The following is a 21,779-nucleotide window of genomic DNA, read 5'->3' as shown; positions in this document are numbered from 1 at the left end:
CCAACTCAAAAAAAAAAAAATAATACATAATAAATAAATAAATAATAATAATTTGTGAGACAATCAGGAAAATTTGAACTCTAGTTACATGATAGCATTAAGGAATTAATGTTGGCTTTTAAGTGTGAAATCATTTTCTGACTCTGCTTTTACACATGGATTTTTATCCTAGAAATCCTTGTTGAAATCCTTGTGGTGAAATGACGTGCTTAATCTACCTCAATATAATCTAGGGATTGAATCAGAAGGGGAGAATTGAAAAAATGAGTTACAGCCGGGCTCGGTAGCTCGGCCTGTAATCCCGTGCCTTGGGAGTCTGAGGTGAGTGGATTGCCTGAGCCTGCGGGTTCGAGACCCGCCTGGGCAACTTGGTGAGCCCTCATCTCTACAATAAATAAAAAAATAAGCCAGGTGTGGTAGCGCGCGCCTGTAGTTCTAGCTACTTGGAAGGCTGAGGCGGAAGGATCGCCACAGCCCAGCAGGTCGAGGATTAGAATTAAAACAATAATACCAATTTGTATTTGTATTTGTATTCCCGGTCACGGCACTCCATCCAGTCTGGGTGACAGAATGAAACTCCAACTCAAAAAAGAAAAGAAAAGAAAAGAAAAAATGAGTTACAAAAGTTTGAAAGTTATGACAGGTCATAAGTTATGGATTTATGTTTAAAATTTCCCATAAAAATGGTAACATCACTAAAAGTAAATATTTTCAATGAAGATGATATGTAGTAATTTCAATTTATTTTAACTCATAATTAATCTGATGAACATATGCTAAAACCCAAAGCTTCTAAGACAAGGTTCTTGGGCCCAAATATTCATATTAGTCATCACATTTTAGCACTTCAGATTTTATTGATCATTAAACATATCTTTTTACTTTCTTGTTTATTTTTTCCTTTGTTAATCTGTTTATTCATAACTAACTTATCCTCTAAAAAAGCCAAGAAACCTGTTAATGCCTATAGAATATAAGCAGAGAACTTTACTACCAACGCTTCAAGTTATAAATTGTAACCACAGGTCTGTACTTAACTAAAACAAAGATAGACAACTTTTTTTTTCACTCGCATTTATTAAATAAAAACGCATGAGATCCCTAGAAGGTCTAGATATTTACTAATACAGGAATGCAAACTTGGTTCCTTTCTATTACTTAAATTCTGGCACAGTTTCCAAAAAGGATTTTAGGGGAAAGTGGAAGCTTCCTATGTGCAAATAATTAATATTAAAGTCTCACTTTTACACAAGACTATTTATATGTCTTTTTTCTAATTTAATTAACTAATAGTTTACTTGCACATTTCACCTTGATATAATTTCTAGATGCCACAAATTGAAAATGTGACTAGATATATAATACTATGAACAAAAAAAATGACCACTAATGCCAACAACTTGCTTTGGTGATTATACATTTTCCATGGAGGTGATATATATTCAAATTTTGAAGAAAAGTTTGTTTTAATATTTAAAAAGTCATGTACTAGATGTTAAAGCTCCAATATTATAAAAGTTAATTAGCACAGTATTTTCAAAAACATTTTGCCATGTTATTTTGTAATTTTAACAGCAATATTTTTGCTTGAATTAATGGCAAGACAATGATATCTATATTGGAAAATGTCTTATGTTCCCCTTGTATAATAATTTCTAATAGACAAGTCAGGCTAACATTATAACATCCCTTACAGAGCAAGTTAAGGAAGTGCCTTGCTTGTCTTTCAAGTAAATTGTGAAATGAATATACTATTATTCACTAAGTAAATGTTAGTCGTTTCAGAAAAAAAAGTTGCTTTTGAAAATCAATGTAATAAAAAACATATATTGAAACATTTTTAATTGTTAGCATTCACATTTACTGTAAACTAATAAAATTTACTTTTCACTACATTAGTATTTTTGTTTTAAATTATATATATAGAGAGGTATGTGCTATGCTTGTAAATTTTTAAGCCTCCAGAAATTCCTTCTGTCATAACCAGAAATTTAAAAGACTCATGCTAATTACCACCTTTTAATTTTGGTATACATTCTCTCTCTCTCCCTTCCTAACACCCCCCACCACACACATACACATACACACAGAAATACAATTAAACATGTACATGTGCAGATTCAATTATGTTTCTACTGCAAAAATCATTGCAAAACGTTGTTAATGAATAGAGGAAGTCTAATAAAGATGTACTTCTAGCCTCAGCCTTTATAGAGTTAGTGTCTTTTTCCATATTTGTTGAACTGAGTACATAATTTGCATTTATATATTTCTTTTGCTTGTGTCACTCCAGTAAGACGTGAGCTCCCTGAAGGTGAGATCTTATCATTGTTTATTTGATTAGTTTCTGAAAATTTACATTGAACCTTGCATGTGTTAAGGGGTTAATAAATGATTGCTAAATATTTAAGTGATTTATAGGGTTTAATTTTTGAAAATATAAACATACCGAGGCAATTTTACTTGGTAAAGTATAAAGACATCTAAGCAGTGCTACTTGATAAGGTATGTATTAAAAGCTAAAATACAAAAATTAAACCTGGGAAGAAAGTTATTATTCACTTCATAAATAAAACTGATGTATACTGATGAACAGTACACATCTAATCAAATAATCTAATATGGAAGATATTTAAAACAACCTGACTCAGATGTAATAATCAAATAAATAAATATGATGTTTTAAAATTGGCACAAATTTTAATTGAAAACAACAAAGGAGAAGAATAAGAGAAGATTACAAAAGTAGCACATGAATCATTGATTATGTGGATTTGCCATTGTTTTTATGAACAATTATGAATAAAATGTTTTTATTATTCACATAATGTTTAATTTAAAAGATAATGATGTGACTTAATCATTATGTTAAGAAAATAAAATAATTATATGTGCAATAATAAAAAATCTTTCTAATATTTCAAGGAGGGATCTATAATGTCAGGTGCAAGAAAAAGTTGGTATATAATTTACTATTAAAATCCAATAAAAAAATGAAGTTAAGGGTGAACTATGGAGCTTTGAGAATAGACCTAAGTACTTCGTTCTAAAATCAGATGAAACAAAAATTAAAATCTCCACAACATACGCTCTCCTCAGTTAAGTATATACAAATCTTTAGAAATATCGGGTTAGAAAGATTAAATATTTATTATCCTCTAAGCAATTAATTTTTGACATATCTCGAATTTCCTTAAATTTGGTTCTTTTTAACTACTTTTATTGACATATGTAATTAAAATCTCCATAGTATATGTATATATACTCTCCTCAGTTAGGTAAAGTACATATAGAACTTTAGAAATATTGCTTTAGAAAGACTGATTATCATTCTTTAAGCAATTAATTTTTAGCATAACTTGAATTAGCTTACATTTTTTAAAGTCATTTATTTGTAAAAGTGACATCTGAAATTATGTGTATCACTCAGGTACAACAACTCACATCTATAATCTCAGTCACTTTTTTAACTTTTTACTATTATTTTATTTTAATAGTGGGGTACTGTTCAGAATTAGGTAAATAACTGGTCATCATACAGGTGAAGTTGAGACCTCTCATTGGCCGTCACTTCACCTGGTTCAGAATTAGTTATGCTTATTGATGTTATGTACCCTCTCTCCCTCCCCTGGCAGTCTCCCGCTACTGCCAATCCCTTTCTTGTCGTATCATAATAAATGTTCAGGGTCCACTTATGAGTGGGAACATGTGGTACTCAGTTCTTTGTTTCTATGATAGATCCCTGAGTATGACAGACTCTAAATCCATCCAAGTTGGTGTGAAGTCCGTGATTTTTATCCATCTTTATGGCTGTGTAATATTCCATTGTATATTTGTACCACAGTTTTTTAGATTCAGTCCACTTTCCATGGGCAGCACAGTTTTTTCATGTTTTGCTATTGTAAATAGTGCTGCAACAAACATGTGTGCACAGGTATCTTTTTGTAGAATGATTTGGATCCCTCCTTGTATATTCCCAGAAGGGAGATTGCTGGATAATACAGAAGGTCGACTTTTAGATCTTTTAGAAATCACCACACTGTTTTCCACAGAGATTGTAGTAATTTACACTGCCTCCAACAGTGTAGAAGCATTCCCTTTTCTCTGCATCCTCTCCAGTATCTGTTGTTTTTTGAGTTATTAATTTTGGCCATTCTAACTGGAGTTAAGTGGTTTCTCAGTGTGGTTTTGATTTCCATTTCCTTGATGATTAGTGAGGCTGAGAACTGTTTTCATGTATCTGTTGCTTGCTCGTATGCCCTCTTTTGAGAAGTTTCTATTGATTTCTTTTGCCCACTTTTTAAATTTTTTTTTTTTTTTTTTTTTTTTTTTTTGAGTTGGAGTCTCACTCTGTCGTCCAGACTGGAGTGCAGTGGCCGCTCCCGGCCACCGCAGCCTCGGCCTGCTGGGCTCCAGCGATCCTTCCGCCTCAGCCTTCCTAGTAGCCGGAATTACAGGCATGCGCCACCACACCCAGCTGATTTTTTGATTTATTGTAGAGATGAGGTCTCACTGCCCAGGCGGGTCTCGAACCCGTGGGCTCAGGCAATTCACTCACCTCAGCCTCCCAAAGGCGCGGGATTACAGGCTGAGCCACCGAGCCCGGCTCTGCCCACTTTTTAATAGGGTTTTTATTATTATTATTTTTCCTTTTGGCACGTTCATTCCAAGTAGATCTTGGATGTTAGGCCTTTGTCAGATATACAGTTGGCAAATATGTATTCCTATTCTGTGGGCTGTCTCCCCACTCTCTTGATGGTTTCTTTTGATTTGCAGAAGCTTTCCAGTTTGATGATGTCCCACTTATCTATGTTATCTCTTATGGCATGGACATCTGGAGTTTTGATCAGGAATTGCTTGCCTACTCTGATTTCTGTAACAGTGTCTCCTACTTTTTTCTAATATTCTTATAGTTTGAGGCTTTATGTTTAGGTCTTTGATACATTTAGGTTGATTTTTGTGTATGGGGATTGGTGGGGGTCCTGTTTCATTCCTCTGCATGTAGTCAGCCAGTTTTCCCAACAACATTTACTGAATAGGTTCTCCACTCCCCAGTGGTTGTTGGTGGAGGCTTTGTCAAAGGTGATTTGGGTGAGAAACTGAGATTTTGCTTCTGGAATTTCTAGCCTTTTCCATTAGTCTATATCCCTGTTCTTGTACCAATACCAGGCTGTTTTGATTATTGTAGCCTTATAATAAAATTTAATGTTTGGAAATGTGACGTCTTCTGCTTTGTTTCCTATGATGAAGACTGATTCGTGGTTGTTTTTGTTTCCATATGAATATCTGTGTTTTCATTTGCAGGTTTGGGAAGAATGATGCTGGCAATTTAATGGGTATTGCTTTGAAACTGTAGATTGCCTCGGGTAGGATGGACATCTTAACAATACTGATTCCTCCAATCCATGAGCATGGAATATTTTTCCATTTGTGTCTTCTTTGATTTCTTTGATAAGCCCACAGCCAATATATTGCTAAACTGACAGAAATTGGAAGCATTTCTCCTGAAAACCATAACAAAACAACACTATCCACTCTCACTCCTCCTGTTCATCATAGTGTTGGCAGTCCTAGCTAGAACAATCAGATAAGAGAAGGAAATCAGTGGTGTCCAAATGGGAAAAGAGGAAATTAAGCTATCTCTCTTTGCTGACTATATGATCTATGCCTGGAAAACCCAAGGAATCTGTCAAAACCTCCTTGCACTAATAAAGAACTTTGGCAAAGTCTCAGGGAACAAAATCAATATGCAAAAGACATTCACATTTCTATACACCAACAACAAACAGGCAGAGAATCAAATAAAAAGCACAATCTTACTCACAATAGCAACACAAAAAATGAAATACTTTTCTTCCTAAAGAGAAGTGAACGATCTTACAATGAAAACTACAAAACACTGATCGAAGAAATCCCAGTACTTTGGGTAGGAAGATCACTGGAGGCAGGAAGATCACTGGAGGCCAGGAGCATAGTAAGAACTAATCTCTACAAAATTTTTTATATATTTTTAAAAAATAAATAACGAGATGTTGTGGCATTTGCCTGTAGCCCAAGTTACTCAGAAAGCTAAGGAAGGAGGATCCCTTGAACACAGAAGCTTGAGGCTGCAGTGAATTATGATGTCATTATGATGATGTACTCCAGCCTGGAAGACAGAGTGACACCCCTGTCTCTAAATAAATGGATAATTTTTTTAAAATATGTTTTTACTGGGTAAAACATGACATTTTGAAATGTATGTACATTGCAGAATTGTTAAATACAGCTAATTAACAAATGTGTTACCACACATTATCAGTTTTATGATGAGAACACAATGTCAACATTCTTAGCATTTTTCAAGAATATAATATATTGTCATTAACTATAGTTACCATACTATATAATAGATCTCTTGAACTTATTCATCCTATCTAACTGCAAGTATGTATTCTTTGACCAACATCTCCCAATCCCCCCACCTCTCTAGCCACCTCTTTGGTAATACTACCATTCTATTCTTTACTTATGTGAGATCAATCTTTTTAAATTCCACATGAGTGATATCATGTAGTATTTGTGTTTCTGTGTCTTGTTTGTTTCACTTTAATTTGACGTCCTCCAGAATATCTAATGGTGTTTCAAATGACAGGATTGCCTTCTTTTTTATAAGTGAATAGTATTCAATTGCATATGCCTCATTTTATTTATCCATTGATCTGTTGATGTACATTTAGGTTGCTTCCATATCTTGTGTGTTGTGAATAGTGCTGCAATGCACATGAGAGTACAGATGTCTTTTTAGCATATTGACTTTATTTTCCTTGGTTATAAAGGAATTCCAATTAGCTGGATCATATGATAGTTTCATTTTTAGTTTTTTTAAGCAATCTTCATATTGTTTCCCTCTTCTCCACATCTTAGTCAATACTTTTTTATCTTTTGCCTAGCTGATAATAGCCATTCTAACGGGAGTGAGGTGATATCTATTGTGGTTTTGACGCTCATTTCTCTGATGTTTGGTGATGTTGAATATCTTTTTCATACATTTGTTGGCCATTTGTCTCCTTTTGAAAAATATCTATTCAGAATATTTGTTTATTTTTAAAAATTGAGTTAGCTTTTCTTTATATTAAGTTGTTTGTGTTCCTTATATATTCTGAATATTGATCCCTTATGAGATACATGGCATATAAATACTTTCTCCCACTTTATAGGTTATCTCTTGACTTGGTTGACTGTTTCTTTTGCTGTACAAAGAAAATGTATCCTAAATTTATATTTCTTCTATGACCATTACTGCTCTTAAACCTGAATTATCTTTTGTTAATATAAGTACTATTTTTTAATGATAATAATGCATCTGTCTACTGATTATGGTTGCTCTTAAAGTACAAATTTCTTCAGATAGTCTGTATGTGTTGTCAGACACCCAGCTTTCATCTGCATAACACAATCAGAATCAGAAGTGTTCTAAAACAAACAAACACATTTCAAAGTGTTTTATTTTTGTGAAAGCATTCAACAGACTATCCTAAAACTTCATACTGCAAATTCAGAAACTTTAGAGGACCAAACACTGAGCACTTTAGAGTCACCTATTGCTCCTAACAGACAAAGGACGCTACAAGTAATCGTTCTGACAGCTGCCACAAGGTTTCTGCAGTCTTTTAAGTTAGCACAGAGTGGTTTGAATGCCAGCTACAATCTACTTGGCCAACCAATAAGGATGTAGCTGGCTATGTATTTCTAAAGGGATTTCTCTGGCAGGAAACCTCTTGATGATTGGAATAGGTTTTGAGTTCTAATAACTATAGTAACTTTGACCTCAGGCTCTTCCTCTTTATTGTGGTCAAGCTCTGAGGACTATACTATTCTGCATTTTGCAAGAATATGGCTGGGGAGGTAGAGAATAACACTTTAGAAAGCAAAATAAAAACAAACACAAACATTCTTTCACTTAGGTTTGAGAAAATAACAAGTAATGGATAAAATAAGTTAAAGACTGTATCTAAACACATCATCTTTCTATTTTCTAACATATGAACTTCATATGCATAATTGAGACAATAAGTACTATATAAATTTCCAAAATCTGAAAATTTGAAGTTGCTAAATTTGAATCAGTAAAGTTAGAATTGTTAGATATTCTTACAAGATGTATCTAATAATTAATATTTGAACCCACTAATGATTGTTATTTAAAATGATGTACAGATATTGCAAAATCATAATCTTCATATGGCTTTCTTTCAAATAATAGCTTAGCTAGTGGGAGACAAAAATATTAGTACAATATAACTGCTACCATCATGGAAAGTACAGATTAGTGAGAGCACATGAAGAGTTTATTTTTGTGCATGTGGCAAGTGTCTTTTGAATTTGACAGCCAAATAAAAAATCAGTCTACAGGATAACATCCTGTATGCTTTGATATTTCAACTTTATACTAATGTATATAGATATATTCCACATATCTTTATACATTTCTCTTTTTTACTCACTCTCTGCTTATAAGAATGTAAATGTGTGTCTATACGTATAAAAACTATTCCATCCATCTTCTTGGCTGACTATAAGAATGAAGTTTGCATATAACTTTCTGTCACATGAAAAGCAGTATATGTAAGTCAAATGCACCAAAATTACTTGTGGAATCAAAAAAAAATACCCATGGTTAAAAAATTTTCTTCAAGAATATTTTTTTTTTTCTAATACTTGACTGTAAAGATCACAATCTTGGCTTCAAAATTACACTTTACAAAAGTATGTCTTCAGTAGATACATTTATAAAAATAAGTGATATATTAAATAGCACAATTCAAACTGAGAAGTTTGTGTGCTTAAAATACAAATTTAGGGACTACAGAAATCATTTGAATTATACAAGCAAAGTTAAATGTGTATAAATACATATTTTAATTTAAAATGGTACATAAAACCATAACATTTCTGATATATATCTGTGTGTATACTGAACAAAATAAAAACTAGCACAGCGGTGCAATAATTTGAATTAATAGATATACATACATAAAGTTTTATACACAGGATAAATTAATTAATTTATATTAGCACTTAATATTTTTAAGAACTTAAATAGACTTTATTTTTTCTGTAAAATCAACCTTCATTTTCATATCTAAACACTGATTATAGTGCTTCAGACTTATTTAAAATATTGCCAAATTATATCTTCATCATGAAAATAGTTACAAAAATTGCTTTATAATTTCTATTTAGTGTATTAAAGTGTTTAACACTCAAACCTGACTTAATTTCCCATACAATTTTAAAGTATTTATGAAATGTAAACTCAAGATACAAAAGTGTAATTTTTCCTCTATTCTGTCCTCCAAATCTTTTGGAACAATGTGAATGCAAACGTTTCATAAAATTCATCACTACGAAGTACTGTCTGGCAAGCAATCCCATTTAAAAAAAAAAATTTCAGTAGCCAAAAGAGCTGTGAAAATCTGCAAGCCAATACCACTTAATCTTATGGTGGACTCTTGATGCTATAAATCCATAGCTAATCAAGATTGGCTGAAAATGAATGTAACTTTTCTTGAATAATGTCTATTCTGGGAATAAGTAAAAAACAAAAACAAAAAAACTCTGCCCAGATCACATAAACATTTTTTTTCTTCAACTGTTTCTTTACAAATAGACTCTAACTATACCGGTGCCTGTGACAATAAAATAACAGCAAAACAATAATAGTAACTAACATTTACTTAGTGCTTACAATCTTCTGGGAAGTGTGATAAGCACTCATGTGAATTATCTCAACTAATCTTCACAAAATGTAGGTGTTATTACTACACACCTATTTTAGATTAGGAAGTAATGATGATTAATATGAATTAACCCATATTTAAATGATTATTAAAAGGCCAAAATTAGGTGGGGATCCTAGGAAATATTTACTCAAACATCTGTTTTTAATCACTGAATTATCTGTGCAAAAGTCCATCACTCAGTTAAAAAGCAATGACACAATCAATAGGAACTTGTGTTTCTTCATTTGAAAACATTAAATAAATATGTTTTGATAAACAATTATTGAATAGAAATGCAATGAAAAATATTTTTATAAACTGATATTTTTTCTAAACAATGATTTGAAATAAAAATAAAACACAATATTCTTTAGACTTTATTTCAACCTGCTTATATAAGTATCTCTCTCAAATGTTACTCAGAAGAGTCTACATTTATTATCAAGATCACCAAAATAATACAAAATGAGGTGTACGTATAGTGTATTAGTTGATATCAGATATGTACAGATGAATCTATCAATACCCTAAGTATAATCTAACTTACATGCATGAAGTAATGTGCATGTAGACAAACTTGTAGGGTACTTTTATCACAGGGAAACATCTCCAAAATGTTAATCAACCTATCTGCTTGATTTTTTTTCATCAGTGAAAACTTATGGCAAGACTATAATTTAACAGCTTACCTATTGCTCACCTTGCATAAGGAAATTTTTCAATAATCCAAGCTCAATTTATTATGATAATCCATTCAGTATCTGAAGGTCTTATGCAAATGACATGAAATGCTGCCAAAAATAGCTCGGGACCTGAGGTAGTTGATTTTTATTATCATGCTTTTTAGAATAAGTGTCAGTTAACATAACTGCACACTTCTTTCAGCCTAATGTACACTAAAGAGTCAGAAAATTGGGAGATCTATTCAATTCTCTAATAACTAGCAATGACACTTCAGTTAAAGTATTTGCACGAGCTGATTTCTTTAAATTAGAATATAGTTCTATGACCTCACCACTTCTAAAATTCAGTGCAACTGGCTTTCTATTTTTCTTCATCATTTCTCATGCCTACAATTCAAAGTATGCTAAAAATTTCACATTTTTAAAAGCTAGTAATTAGTTTTACTTTGGGATGTGACTTTTAAAAATTTTCTTGAAGTAAATCTTCAATAATTCAGTAGGCTTTTGGAACCAGATCTTTACATTCAGGGACTGTTAATCTGCTATGTGATGCAACAATTAAAAACCAGTACATTTTCGAATGGGTTCTTCCACTCAACCAGAAAGAGCTAACCTACTTACCTTCATTTTGAACCTCACCTACACTAGTACAGAAACAGAGACTTAAAATCTCATTTACAATTTTTCAGACACGTTCAAAAAGTATATTAAGCTTTTTTCTTTTTTAAAAAAAATTCAAAATCTGGATTACTTGTTTTATTCTATGGCCATATAAAGCATATAGCTAAATATTTTCAATACGGTAATCTTTTATCCTGCAAAATGTGATAATAAATTGGGATAAATTATCCCAAATTGAAAATCTTTGCAAATGTACTTACTTTTGTATTACTCTGCTCAGCTATATCACACAATTCTGAAAAATTCAGTCTATTCATTTAATCAAGTATAAATGGAAACACAAAATACTTGTTCATGCATGCGATTCTTCAGTCATGCATGCTCTCACACACTCACACCCTGTACTGTTTTGCAAATTTGGCTTATGCTGCAATTCCCGAATTTCTAAATATTAGGCACCCATTGCCAGCAGGTGTCTGCAGGTGTTTGCCTACAAGAAGTTCATTGACAGTTTATTGCAGCAAGAGTACTTTCTCTGGCAGTGGAAATTAGCAGCAAAAGCATCGCAGGCAAAGTAATGTTTTAAGACAACGATGCTTCATGTGCTGTGAATGCATGATTATTTATTATCAGTCAGGCAAAGATTAATCATTCTTCTGTGATTTTTTTTCCATGGAAAAAATAGCTATCAAATTCTAGTTTCCACAGACATTGTCAGTGTCCTGGAAGAACTGCAGCTGTACCGTGAGTCTCATGGACATTTAACTTCTGACAGCTGTGAATGCTTCTTTGTGAATGCAGACATTGCTCTTTGACTCAGAGTTTCTGGAAGAACTCCAAGATGCATTCTCAAGTGCCCCTGCAGGCTCTCTGCGTGCACAGTAGAAGGTGGTAGGAAATGTCATAAATTGCAAAGGTGGATAGATACTTGTAGTTTATCTACACACATGTTTATTTCAGAAGATAGATAATGTAATAGTCAATGATGAATATAATCTTTATAAACTTTCAATATTTGGAGATTAATGATTATATCAAATCATCCCATGTATAATTTTATTTATGCTGAGTAAATGTTGACATGTACAAGCACTTGAATATTCTCTTTGAGATAGACATTGCATCGATAACAAATTGAACTAGTTGGTATGGATGTTCAGTAAGGTTGTCAAATGTTTAACAATAAGATATAAAATGTAACTATTTGTAGTAGATGTCAGTCATTTGTGGTTAACATTTCTATAAAGTGGTTTTAGATTAGTTAGAAATTTAATCAGTCCTGGGATTACGTCATCGTGTACTCTTGAAACATTAGAAAATATGCATCACAAAATTTTCAACATAAAATTATTTATAACACACATTTATATCATAACTAAGAGAGGTTGTATCATTAAACTTATATATGAAAGTGACTGAGTGGTTCCTCTTCAATAAACTATTTTTGTATTTTACTATTGGTATTTTAGAAGGTATTACAATGCTTGTTTGAATGCTGGGATTATGACATAAAAATAATTATTAATAATTTGTCAATAATTCAAAGGTAAGAAAAAATGTCTATTAAAGGCATTTTCTACTTAAGGAAAAAGTATCTTGTATGTATATCAATAAGTGTTGTTTTACAAACTCGATGTATTTGGGTTATTGTGACAATACTTTCTAGTAGTTAATATCCTTGATATTCCTAAGAGAGATCAATATAGAGACAGTTTATTTATAAGTCTGCTTCATGATCAGTTTAAGATAGATTTTATAATTATAATAGTTTAAGGAACAATATCAAAATATATTTATATTGTCTGATATCTCAATATACTTTAACATGACAGAGATGATGAATCACTGAGAAAGTATCCTTATTGAAGATAATTACTGAGAATTATTATACATTATAAAATTTTTGTTCAAACAGGTAAAAGTTCAAGGACATTAATTTGAATTAATATTGTTATGTCAAACAAATAGATAAGAGAGTCTTTGTAATTCATAGCGTAAGTCTGGATCTGCTATCTACTGTCTATATGAAATATGGAATAACACCAACTATTTAGAAACACAGATTTTTCAGGTGTTAGTAAAATAACATCTCATGAAATAATTAAAATTAATTGAAAAAAGAGACAGTCTGTATAAAATGGCTAGCAAATAGCAAAATGACTGTATGTATATATGCACTTTATTAGCATTTGGTTTTGAATTATAATATATTTTAAATTACCCATAAATGCTTTGTTAATTGTGGCTGAAATATTACATATAAAAAATACAGTTAAATGGATTCCTATTTGGGGGAACAAATCAGTTTAGGCCTCTTTTTCTCTATGTACTAGGTTGCCAATAAATGCTACCATATCAATGCTACAATGCCATATTTTGAAACATGAAAAGATCTAGAGATCATGGGTAAGTGGTAGACAATGATCAATTTCTGTCTGCCTAGCAGTCACTACTTATACAATATAGCAACTAATGACCCAGAGTGATTATAGAATGAATCATGCATTTTCAACTGGTGATTTAAATCCACATCAGTTATTTTTTTCATTGGGAAGTGTAGTAATCAGTTAAAATTGCAGCATGTATTATAGTATATGAGAAGAACTATAAGTTTAGTGTCACTATAAAATCTTCATTAGATTGACAGAATATTTTAAATCACAGGATAAAAATGCATCATGTAATATTAAACAAAAATTGACCTGGCACAGATTTGATTTTCACAACTTTTCATAAGCTGGCATTCAATTATCTTTATTTGTTTAAATTAAGATAACTAATAAGATAAAATGAATATCTTAACATCTGTAAGTCATGATCAATAATTATATTATTTCCAAGAAGACTATATTTTAATGTTGACCATATGATTAACCAGTGTGGTTGTTATATGGTTCATTGAAAATATAGCACAATAACTTTGTCATTTATCCAGAGAAAGTGTTTCCATAGCTGCAAATGTACAAATGACACAAAGTGAAAGTTAATAATGGATTCAAAATCCTTGAGAAACACTTTACTGGTGACTGGACCTAGTGGTTTCCTACTTATTTTAGACTTAAGCCCTTAAGTAATTAATGATCCTTTTGAAGTTATATTAATTTTGTGTATGAGAGAAGCATAATATTGGAAAAATAATAGTATTACTAATGTTTTAGAAAGGTTGAAGAAAAACAAACATTTCAATCCTTAAAAACTACAATAGACTGGGCTTGGTGTCTCAGCCTGTAATCTCAAAACTTTGGGAGGCCAAGGCAAGTGTGTTACCTTAGTTCGTGGGTTCGAGATCAGCCCAGGCAACTTGACGAGACCACGTCTTTACAATAAAAAAAAAAATTAGCCCAGTGTGGTAGCACGCGCCTGTAGTGCCCGCTACTTGGAAGGCTGAGGCGGAAGGATGACCGGAGCCTAGGAAGTCGACACTGAGGTGGCCGTGAGCGTGCTACTGTACTCCAGCCTGGGCAACTGAGTGAGACTCCAACTCAAAAACAACAACAACAACAACAAAATTACAGTAGCCTGTGGTATAACTGGAACTGGTTACTAAGTTATTACATCTTTGTGTCAAATATATAAATAGCATTTTATATAAACTGAGATATATCCAGTTATTCATGGAAACTAGAGAATATATTTGCATTCTGTAAATTAATTAATTCTAATTTGTTGTTCACTCTATTTGTTCCAAACACCATCAGGTTTTTATTTTAAAATAGATGGAATGCATAAGTACAAGTACAGTTTTGGTTTTTTGTTTGTTTGCTTTTTAGATTAGAAAATATACTTTATTTAGAAAGTAAGAGAGAGAGAGAGAGAGAGAGAGAGAGAGAGAGGGAGGAGGAGGAGATTCACCTCCCCAAGGTAATGGAGGGAACCAAAGCTTAAGAAAGAAAACATGGCCTGACCATAGCTCAAAGAGCACATGGTCACACAATAGCTTAGCAAGGCAATGGCCCAGTTTTGTTTGTTTTTTTTTAACTGACAGTCTGTTTTGCACACAAACACACAAAACTTATCACAGATAATTCTTGAAGCAAAATACCAATTCAGAACGTTCTTTTCCAGTTCTACTAACATCTCACTGTGTGATCTAGAGAAAAGTACTTTAGAGAGTACTCACCATGCATAAAAAGCCACTTATCTTCTAATAAAATTCTATTGACTTAAAATAATCTTCCTTTGTTTTTTCATGGGTTATAATGAGAGAGTAATGAAGAATTTTGCAGTGTCTGAAAAACGCCTTGAAATATTTTTTTTTAAATGATAGAGGCTCTCAAATGAATGCAATTTGAAAGAATTGAATAGAGACCCTAAGCAGAATGCAAATCAGGCCTCTTGCCAAACATGAATCATAATTGTCCTTGTTTATTGAGGGTGTCATAATCACCATCATTACTTATGAGTGCAGCTGTTCATATTAAATACCTTGAATTTCCAAGGTATCCCACAAATTGCACAAGAAGCACAATTTCAGGGCTCTAGGAATTTAGTCCAATATGGTAGCCACTAACCACAGGTGGCTATTTAAATTTAAACCAACTAAATTTAAATAACATTAAAATTTCAGATTCTCCATCACACTCTGCACATTTAAATTGCTCAATAGTCCTTTGTGGCTAAGAACTATCATATCAGACATCCAAGATACAGGTAATTTCCATCATCACAAAAATTCTATTGAACAGCCTCTTGTAGAGACTTGGTGCACTTACTCCACGAAAAATTTTATTCAAGACCGTAATCTATGCAATAGCATTTTATATATTATATTTCATTAATTTTAACTGAGAATGTAAGCAACTTATCAGAAAGTCAAGATATCTCTGTAGTAATCCTGATCTAAATAATCAACTAATTATCTTTATCTCAAATAAAAGAGACATGGTCCAGCACATGATAGGTACTAAATAAATATTTGTTATCTGAATATATTAATAAATGGATCGATATTTTTGTGTATACAAAAAGATTTTTTGGAGTTCATTTTTCTTGCCATTGGGTGATAATAAATACAATAAAATTATTTTCAAAACAAGAAATGATAATTTAGTCTGGAGAAAAAACATACATTAAGCAGGAAATAGAAAACTGTGCTAGATCACGTGAAATAAATTATAAAAGAATGTGTAGGTAAGTAGGACTTCAACGCTAGTTAGAGGGAAGATGTTTTCTGGTTGAGAAAGGTCTATAGTGAATTCTGTAGAAAAGTAGATAAAAGAAAGTGAAAAGCCTGCTAGAAGAAAGGGCAGTACAAATCAAAGTTTTGGAGTTGGAGAAAATGCTGATCTATTTTAAGAGGATAGAGAAACTACACGAGTCTTCTTTTGAATGAAAGATTCAGGTTGACGAAGTTGTATGTAGTTCAGTCAATTTAGACATTCTCACATAAGCAATAGTTCCTCTGAAATTTTTGAATGAGACTGTTTTTCAGGATGATTAGGTTTTTTTCCCCCCTCTGGGGGGGGGGGGAAGTGGAAACAGAAAGAACACAGAAAATATAAACATAACATAATGTCTGTTTGGTCTTATTTTCTAAAAATGACTAGAGATATGTGAGAATCCATAACCAGTGGGTTCCACAAGAAAAATCACAACTCTAACAGAAAGACATATAGAAAAACTAATCTAACTACACAATGAAACTGCCCCTTTTCTAGTGGAATGTGCCTATTTCAGTGTTAATATAAGCCAGATGGTAGCAGTCATTGTTCTAACAGGGAATGAAGGTAGATTTTATATTTATAATATGTCACAATTGTATACTCACTCAACTTCCTGTAGACAGCAATAAAGAACTGCTGCTGACAATTTCAAGTATAATCGCTTATCTTCTCTACAGTACCATTTTGATCTTCCCCTTCACCCACCAGAGTAGCAAATAAAACTAATGTTCCAAGTACACAGCATGGTTCTGAATAGTGATGATAACAAAGGTAGTTTCTATTAATTACTATTCTACTAGCTGACATTGGTAGCTAAGATTGAATGCAACAGATGAGTAATGAAGAGAAATTATTTTGACTTATTAATTTGCTATCATATTTAGAAACATAATCAGTATCTCTAGTGATAGTAATGTGTCATAAGAAATAAAACCATCTGGAGAACTATGGGATAGAGTTTAATTTAAGGAAGTCATCTTCAAAACTCATATAACCCTTCCAAATATTCTTGTTTTTCAAGTATGCAGTGTTAATTTATTTTGTAAACATACATGTAAATTGACATTGTTTAATATTAAAAAGCTAGATTATATTATAAAAAATAAATTTTCATTATATTCAAGAATTCCAGTCTTCTTCCAAGAGATAACCAATATTGCTGATTTTGTGTGGTGTTTCCTTCTAGAAAAAAAAAAAAAATTCTCTCTCACGTATATAAGTACTAGTACTTTTACATATATAATTAAAAATGACAAAACAGTATTCCTATACAAAATGTTATTTAAGGCTGAATAGTATTTCAAGGTATAGATGGATGTGTACTACGTTTCACTGAATCAGACATTTTACTGGTTCACAGTCATTTTCAATGCACTCATCTGTTACAACAAATATATTCTGGCATATGTTTTATATAGTTTACTTTGGTAATGAAGGCTATTTTCTAAAAAGTAATTGTTTCAAAGATATATGCATTTTAAATGCCGATTTGTCTTCCAAAAAGGATGTTTTGTTTTATTTTTATTTTATTTTTATTTTTTGAGTTGGAACCTCACTCTGTCGCCCAGACTGGAGTGCAGTGGCCGCTCGGCCACCGCAGCCTCGACCTGCTGGGCTCCGGCGATCCTTCCGCCTCATCCTTCCAAGTTGCTGGAACTACAGGCGCACGCTATCAGGACCAGCTAATTTTTTTGTATTATTGTAGACATGAGGTCTAGCCAAGTTGCCCAGGAGGGTCTCGAACCCGCAGGTTCAGGCAATCCTCTCACCTCAGCCTCCCAAGTCGCAGGATTACAGGCGCGGGATTACAGGCTGAGCCACCGAGCCCGGCTAGGATGTTTTATTATATAATTCTAAAAAAAATTCAGGGTTTATTTATAAAAAAACTGCATGAGGCAAGCAAGAAAATTGCCTGTTTTATGCATATCCTGTAATTCCTCTGAGAGCATATTTCAGATAAGTTATAATTAACTAAGTCTATAAGTGAATACATAATTTCAATGGATTAGTCAGTTTTACTGGCCATTTTAGATGTGGTAAATACAACTGTATGATAAGTTTGATTATTGTAATGTTAAATATACCAAACCCAAGGTCAAAGACATATGCTATAAAGCTATTTAGTTTAGCAATTGCATATGGAAACAATCAGAAAAGATAAATCACTTTTCTCCTTTAGGAGAAAGTTTTATTTTCTCCTTTTAGCGATGTGTGACACACACACACACACACACACACACACACACACACGATTTTAATTTCAAAGACTTTGAAAACATATGCCCTTTATTTAGATATGAAAAATCTGTTCTTAGTAAATTAAGTTATACACACTTATTAGTCATTACTATTAGAAAAGTAATTTATTAGATCTAATTTTGCAAAACTTTAAATCTAACATGAGAATTTCATCATCTACTGCCTTTAGATTTCTATGATGTTGATCAATACTTACGAAGTCACCCAATTATTACTGATGAACTTCCTTATTTAGAAATTCCATTAGATTGTTTTAGGAGAAACTATAATACTTAACTTAGCATTTTTATATCCTAAAGATACCATACAGTGATACACCAGTTTAAAATAATAAAATATTTTAAGAAACTCATTTAATATAAGAATTCCTCTCAAGTATTCATAAAGCACTAAAAGAATGTTTCTATTTAAAAATGCGTGTTAATTATTAAAATATATAGTCAATTTTAAGTGACAAGTATGTTACTTATGATTTGAATCTAAATTTTAATATGCCGGTATCAAATAAAGACTATATTTTGGGTCAATTGTTTTCTAACATGTTTTCATACATGATTATGTATTTATGATGATACACTCATTAGCTAATTATAATATGCACAAATACATTCACAAACATTTGGGCAAAGATTTTCAGCTTTTCACATCCAACTCGATCAAATAATGTTTAATTTAATACTAATAACCTTAGTTCTGGAGATATTTATTGATCAATAATTTCGTTTTCCAGCACCTTATGTATTTCTGTAATTAGGTGCACGTACCCGAGTACACATTATAGGACTATATGCCCATGATATAGACATGTCTGTTTATGTGAGCAAAAGTTTTGACTTAAATTTGGTCACTTTTACATGATTCATTTATATCTTTTCTGGGCAATCACCAACATTCAAAGCAAATAGAAATCTACAGATGAATAAATGAGGCTTTTCTTGATTTCTGTGATGTCTTCCCTTCTGTGTTCTTCTGTTCTGCTCTATTCATGTCATCGTATTTTCTCACAATTTGCTTTTCTGCAGAGCATCTTACAGAGACACCTAGTGGCAAAAGCTAATGGTGGCTTCTCCGGTCATCTTTAATGTTTAGTTAATGGTAGAAAGTTTTCATCGTTTATTTATTTGAACCACAAGAGGTAATATGGAATATTAGCATAAGGTTACAATACTGTAACCTAAAATTTCTAAATTGAATAAAATTTATTTTAATTAGGGCAATAAACATTTAAAATTAAATGATAAAACTAAAAATTAAGCTTTGATATTAAATGCTATTTTGAAGATTTAGGGGAAAAAATGAAGTAAACCAGTGAGTTTCAGCTAATTTATGTCCAATGATATATTAAGACATTTTAAAACCTTTCAGAACTTCTATAGAATTAACCAACATTGAAAATCATGTTTATGATAGAATTCAATATTTATATGTCAAAGGTTTCTGGCTGTAATTAATATGTAATTTAACATGTACATATTATACTTTCATTTTTAACATAGAAAGGTAATTTTACTCTTAAAAATAAATTTCTAAAATGTTTATATCATGTTAAAAGAAATGACTAAATCAAAAATACAGTAACCAGGTTTTATGGATGAAATTTAAGTGATATCTTTTTATATAATGCACAAGTAGCCAGTGGCTACCATTCCTAGGCCAAATGATTTTAAAATTAAAGGAAAGTTCTATTACAAGATTTTATTTTCATTATCTGACATTGCATACTACTTCTTTTCTTCCTTTCTCCTGAGTATGACCCGGACTTAAACAAAATAAATAACACTTTCCAAATAAAGTATTTATGACATAACTAAAAAAAAAACTGCACAACAGATTCGGAGGAAATTCCTAAAAATGTTGCAAAACTTAGGAAACTACAGTATCACCACCTCTAGATAAATTCTTCTAAGTTAACATTTTAGATTATGTGGAAAGATGCAAGCTTTGTATATCCATTCATGTATATTCTGAGTTAACAGGCATATTAACAGGATATATACTGATATTAATCATATGTATAATCAAGATATCATAGCCACAATATTATCCCAAATATTACTAAGAATGAGACAATACCAATTATGTTTAAGACATCATTAATTCCAAAACAAAACGGTGAAAGTACCCAGTTATCAAAGAAACAGGCACATGTGCACTCAGTCTGCACTGGGCCACTTATTTTGGAGAACTTTTCTTTTAAACCTGAGCTGGACCTCAGGTCTAATATTGCAAATATTGAAACATGTCTTATGGACGTAAAAAGAATCCCCTTCTGGCGAGGGAAGTTTCTGGTTTCATGGAAAGAGGCAGGAATACTTACTGTAGAGATGACTCTAGTGGAGTTTAGCAGGTGAGTCTTCAAGAAACTCGCTTTCTATCGATACTGCCTGTATTTAGGGGCTTTCCAGCTTTTTAGTACACACCAAATGTATTCAGAAACACTCTCTGAAAGTCGTTCACCTTCCTTTGTACTGCCCAGACATACCTATGAAAAGTAATTATATATATATTTTTTAAAAAGTAGCGCCCTTGTTTGCAGCTAGGGCGAGCCACTCCCTTTCCCAGGGTCCTTTACAGTATGTACAGTATGTACAGGAGACAGTAGCATGGGTTCTGGGCTTCTGCATGGCAGGAGGAAGGCAGGCGATCAGCACTGGGCTGCAATCATCTGTTCCTGACCACCACCAAGCCCGGCACTGTCGGGGTTATTTCCACTCCTCCCTTTCCCAATCCGAGGACCGCACAGTCCCACGCTCGTATTACGCACAGGGTCCAAGACTCCTCTGTCTCCCACGAATGTGACATCCAAGGGGGGCTCCGGTTGCGCCGCCCTAGCCAGGGGACGCCTTCGCCCTCGGCTGCCATCTATCGGCCACCGAGCGCCCGCTTCGCCCCGGGCCCATCATGTCTGCTGCAGCTTGGCTCGCACCCGCGGCGCGACAATAAACAAGTGCACCGGACGGGGCCCTGCACCCGTTCCGGAGCAGATGTCTCCGAGACCCGGGCGATGCTTACCGCGTTGCCACCTCCTCAGCGCGCGGGAGGAAGACGCGACTTTCTCAGAGTTTTTGAGAGCCACCGGGCTGCCAGGACACGCCACAGGCATAGAACAACGCCGTTCCTGCCCCCCACCAGGGCCCCCAAAGGATGTCGGAGATAGAGAGTTCCAAATAATGACGATCGTGCGCCGCATCTGGGGAAGGGGTAGAGAAAAAAAGAGAAACCTTGCAAACGCCGTGAGGGAGGAAACGGCCCAAAGGATGCGGGAGCCCTTCAATTACTAATTAGGGGCC

General features: G+C 33.0%; 1 long non-coding RNA gene across 1 annotated transcript in view; it reads right to left on the bottom strand.

Annotated features, from left to right (window-relative positions):
* The window catches only part of LOC103262791, a 58,921-nt gene extending 37,142 nt beyond the window's left edge, over positions 1–21,779 (bottom strand). The window contains exon 1 of the long non-coding RNA XR_002482100.1: positions 20,807–21,779. This is a non-coding gene — a long non-coding RNA (uncharacterized LOC103262791). The remainder of the gene's footprint in view (positions 1–20,806) is intronic.

This window comes from Carlito syrichta, unplaced genomic scaffold, assembly GCF_000164805.1.
Source record: "Carlito syrichta isolate Samal-C Ts95f unplaced genomic scaffold, Tarsius_syrichta-2.0.1 Scaffold304612, whole genome shotgun sequence".
Lineage (NCBI taxonomy): Eukaryota > Metazoa > Chordata > Mammalia > Primates > Tarsiidae > Carlito > Carlito syrichta.
The sequence above is the reverse complement of the archived record's forward strand: the minus strand, read 5'-3'. Positions and strand labels throughout refer to the sequence as shown.